Here is a 5258-nt window from a genome sequence, read left to right on the forward strand (position 1 = left end):
ATCTACAAAAAAAAAAAAAAAACAGGGTCTCACTCTGTCGCTCAGGCTGGAGTGCAGTGGCAGGATCTTGGCTCACTGCAACCTCCACCTCCTGGGCTCAAGTAATCCTCCTACCTCAGCCCCCCAAGTAGCTGACAGTACAGACACTGAGTTACTACACCTGGGTAATTTTTGTATTTTTTGTAGAGACGGGGTTTCACCATGTTGGCCAGGCTGGTCTGCAACTCCTGAGTTCAAGAAATCCACCCACCTCGGCCTCCCAAAGTGCTAGGATTATAGGTGTGAGCCACTGTGCCCAGCCTCAGCTTGCAATTTTATATTAAAATAACCTCACAGGCTGTTTTTAGTTAGCAACAACTTGTGTATTTAATAGTGTGTTTTCAAATTATGAGTAGAATTACCCATTTTGCCCTAAAATAGACTCAGCGTTGACTCTGAAACTCTGTGCCTTGGAGTAACATGGCATTTTATGCACTCATCCCGGAAATAAATGTTCTAAACACAGAGTCAAAGTCGCAAAGAAACAAAGAGGAGGCTGTGGACAGGGAGGCCAAGCAGCCTTGCAAAAATACTTTAAAGTATTCCTGCGTAACCACTGAAGAACAATTTGCGTGGCTATATAAAATCTAATTTTAAAAAATATTTAGAAATTTTAAGACAACCATTTCAAAAAAAACATATAAAAAATGCATTTTCCTTTTCTTGAGAAAGGGGAGTCCTTTCAAGCCTTTAAATTTGTCAAAGTAACCCATGTTCATAGTAAAGTAAGAATTCATGTGCAACACAAAGCAAAAATTCAGAATCCTGTATGCACCCCATCCCTAGTATAATTACTACTAGTGGTTTCTTGTGCTTCCAACAAGAAAAAGCCTTTCTTAATAGGAGAAGGGCTTGCCTAGTAAGGGGCCCATGTGTCTTCTGGCGTTGGGGGTGTACAGGTTATGTTCACGCCAAGTCAACTCGTCAAGCAGTGCACTTTTCTGTGTGTATACACATCAATGAAAAGGTTAAAAATGGGAGGCCACAGGAGATGCAAAGTAATCTGAAACTAAGTAGAAAGAGAAGGGCAGCAAGTGGCAGACTAGCAAGACATTCTGAATGTAACAGACTCTAGAAAGAATAATCTCTGAACAGTTTACAACAGGAGTCAGAACGAGCTATCTTCTAGAAATAAGTAAGTTTGGAAAAGCATTCAATAGAACACCCGTGAACGCCAAGGGAATGAGGGAAATATTGTTGCATTAACATTTTCCAGAAAATAACCCTTTTTGGTACCTAAGGGAAAATTACCCACCTACTATTTTATAAAATGAAATTGCTTTCTTCAGTAGGTATTTTCAAGATGGGTCCCAATGTCAATACTTTGCTATTTCAGGAATACACTAAACAAAAAAAGAGAAACACTGTCTGCTTTTTAATAACAATAACTACACCACAGAAAACACTGAAAGGTTTTTTTTGGGGCGGGTATATAAGGTCTGGCTCTATCACTCAGGCTGGAGTGCAGTGGCACCATCTCAACTCACTGCAACCTCCACCTCCCGGGTTCAAGCCATTCTCCCACCTCAGCTTCCCAAGCAGCTGAGATGACAGGTGTGCACCACCACGCCTGGTTAATTTCTGTATTTTTTTAGAGATGGAGTTTTGGTACGTCGCCCAGGCTGCTCTCGAACTTGTGAGCTCAAATGATCCATCCACTTGGCCTCCCAAAGTACTGAGCCCCTGTACCTAGCCAAGAATATTTTTTTAACATGGTTTGTCAAAGATGAGAAAATACCTTTGTCTTTCTGTGGAAGCAAAGGGAATATTTCTCAAACATTTGTTCTGCATGTCTGTCCACAACCACCTCCTCTTCATTGCAACTTTAATTCTGCGTTTAGAATGTTTATTTCTGGCTTCAAAGCACAAAATACATGCTATTCTAAGTGTATGGGGGTTTAACAGTCCATTTTAGGGCAAAATGGATAATAATTTCACTCATAACTTGAAGAGACACTGGAACATCTCTAAGCCGTCGCACTCACAGCCAGTCCTCGCGATGGCTTCTCCCTGGCTGAGAATCCCGTCCAAGTTACTGACAAGGGGGGACTAGGGAGTGGCCCTTGTTTGCTTCCCTCTATCTGACCATCTCAGCTTAGACCTGTGGCCACTTTGGGGTGACTGGCACCTCTCTGCCCACCTCCGGAGTGGGGCACTCTGGCTCCATTAAGCACCATTCACTGTTGACAACGACCCCAAACCACTTCCTGCAGAATGCCCGGGCTACCCCAGTTCAGACTCCCTTCCTATCACTCCCACAAGCACTATGCAAACGCCTTAGTGTTCACAGCAGAATGTTAATCCTATTACACGCCCATTTGGTTTTCAAACACAGGTCTCTCTTTAATCAGCAGTGTAAGATGTGTGGGCTTCAGATAAGCCCTGAACTGTCCTGCCAGCCTCCTATCAGAGGTCATGCTAAAAAGAATGATACAGAGCCTGGCAAACTGTCTCACTGCTGTAACCCCAATGACTGAGGAAGCTGAGGTTGGAGGATGGCTTGAGGCCAGGAATTTGAGACCAGCCTGGGCAACATAGCAAGACTCCGTCTCTAAACATATATACATACATACATATCAAAATAATGATATGTAGGGAAGGAGTCCTGACCCTGGATCATTCTTTGCACTTCAAGGCACTCACAACTATCTGCTGAATCAAATTCGGCATTTACACTTAGCCAGAAACAGACCCAGGACTTCCAGCATCTTTTTGCAGATCAGCATTTTACTTGAAAGCACTTCACGTGGACATAAGCAGAACCAGCTTCGATGCAGGGTCCACACCCCAGCCTTGCTTTCTGCAAACCAGGAAAAGAGGTGTAAAAGCCATGAGGGCAGGCTGGATGCGGTGGCTCTCACGCCTGTAATCCCAGAACTTTGGGAGGTTGAGGCAGCGGATCACCTGAGGTCAGGAGTTCAAGACCAGCCTGGCCAACATAGCAAAACCCCGTCTCCACCAAAAATACAAAAAAATTAGCTAGGCGTGGTGGCATATGCCTGCAATTCCAGCTACTCAGGAGGCTGAGGCAGGAGAATCGCTTGAGCTCGGGAGGTAGAGGTTGCAGTAGCCAAGATTGCGCCACTGCATTCCAGCCTGGGCTGGAATGATAATCTGTCTCCAAACAACAACAAAAAAACACAAAAACAAACAAAAAGCCATGAGGGCTTTGTGGATTCCTTCCAGAAAGAGATGGATAGGGGAGATAATGGAGATGACGCAGATGTGGAGGAGCTGCCATTTAAGGAAACAGTGTCTGATAAGCAGCCAGCTTTCTATTCAGGTGAGAGCTGTCACCAAGCACAAGGGACTTCCGGGCTATTTCAGCAGAGCAAGGCCATGCATTGCCCTAACTCAGAGGGCAGGGAAGCAAGCAAAGCCATGCACTGCCCTAACTCAGAGAAGACTCTTTTCTGCATCTGTCTGTTCCCCATGGCTGCAATGCGACCATTCTGGATTCTGTATCCACCTGGTCTAACCACCGCTGCTAACAGGTACACCCAGTCTCCAGTTACAAGCACCCAGTTAGCAACAGGGCACGACCCCTCCTGGTCTCCTTTTAGGTGTATCTTTTATCCCTTAAATCTCCTCACGCCCAGGAACTTTCTTCCATTCTAGTCAGAAGCATGCCGTTGCTAAGCAACCCAGACAAATCACATCTAAAGATACACTCCATACTGTCCCAGAGTGGGCCTGGTCAAAACAAACAGGGCGACAAAGTCACTTCAAGTTACAACCAGGAAAGGCTAAAGATAGGACGTACACAGACCTTGTAAAAAGTTGTCTGTGTGTTTTATTCTGGCCTGCTGACACCAGACCATGCCTTGACTTTGCTACTTTCAGTTTAAACCATTGTCACAGAAACCCAGTGCGTCTGCAAGCTCAGTGAGATGAAACTCCAGCAAAACACAGCCCAATCATGCCTGCCCCATTCTCCAAGGGCAACTCTGCACATTACTGTAGAAAATCCTACAAGAAGGGAGATGAAGACCAGCCTTCAATGCTGTGATGAACCTGTGTGTTTGGAAAGATAACTGGGACTCACATTGCAGTCTCCCTTGAGTTTCTTCTGGTCTTTAAGGTCATCTTCTCTAACCGAGCTTAAAGCAGTTCACTGATATGTGTGTATTTATTTGTTTTTGCGTCAGATCCTTTTTAATTCAATGATGTTGAAGACCCCCCCCCACTCCCTGCCTGTGAACACTGACCCATATATCAGAATTTCTACATCACAGAGCTACACGGACTGCCGCATTTCTAGAGATGACCTTTGGAGTCACATGACTTTGATGGTGCACTCAGTTAAGCATTAACTAGGGGTTTTATGCCTTCAGTGACCTGGTAAAAGGCAAACATCTGTAAACGGCAATGTTCTCTCTGGTTCTGGCACTCGGATTAACTACCGGATACCGACCAGATACCAAAGCAAACTACTCTGCTGGGCTGTTAACCTTTTCTTTCAAGACAAATGAGTGACACAAAAGTGTACGGCTCAACGACTTGGCAAAGTAAAAGCACACCCACAAAACGGGCAATGTCCACGTTTACTGCAGAGTACCCCTTGCCTGATGTCCAGACCCTGGGTCCTGTCTCCGCTTGGGCACACAGATTTGTGGGGTGGTCGTCCAGAGAAGGCCCACCACTTCCCCCCAGATTTTTCCAGCAGGACAAACCACAAAAGCTACAGATTCCCTCTACTCCCTGGGAAGTACCCAATCTGGGGAAGAAAGTCGGAGCCCGGGGTGTGGATTCTATAGGGCCGGTCTGTAAAAGGCCAGGAACGTAAAGAATTTGAACACAGAAAGCTGGGAGAATAAGACTAGGGGGAGACCTAGACGGAGCCCCTGGCTTTCAGGAGTTCAGAGGAGGGTAAACAAGTCGCAAATAACTCCAATCGGTGCAACAAGTACCAAAACAGGCCCGGATCAGGCCAGGCGGGAGCGGGTAGAAGGCGCAAATCGCTGACCGACTGAAATGGCCTGGCTCTTCACCTCGCGCGAGACCCCACAGGGTACCCATGAGGGCCACCCTCTAGTTGCAAATTGTCACGACCACTCGTCTCGGGGTCCGACACTGACGCAACCCCCAGGCAGAAGGCCCGACTCCCACCCAGCATTGAGAGCCGCGACCTCCTCACCCTTCGTCCCTGGCCAGCGCCCACTCCCCGCCGCCGTCCTCGAAACCAGCTCCCAGGCGGGCTGTGCGCCGACGGTGTGGGC

General features: G+C 46.7%; 1 protein-coding gene across 1 annotated transcript in view; it reads right to left on the bottom strand.

Moving 5' to 3' along the window:
* LOC105541516 (N-alpha-acetyltransferase 60) overlaps positions 1 to 5258 on the bottom strand; it is a 54248-nt gene that overhangs the window by 35483 nt on the left and 13507 nt on the right. The window lies entirely within an intron of this gene.

This window comes from Mandrillus leucophaeus, unplaced genomic scaffold, assembly GCF_000951045.1.
Source record: "Mandrillus leucophaeus isolate KB7577 unplaced genomic scaffold, Mleu.le_1.0 Scaffold240, whole genome shotgun sequence".
Classification (NCBI taxonomy): Eukaryota; Metazoa; Chordata; class Mammalia; order Primates; family Cercopithecidae; genus Mandrillus; species Mandrillus leucophaeus.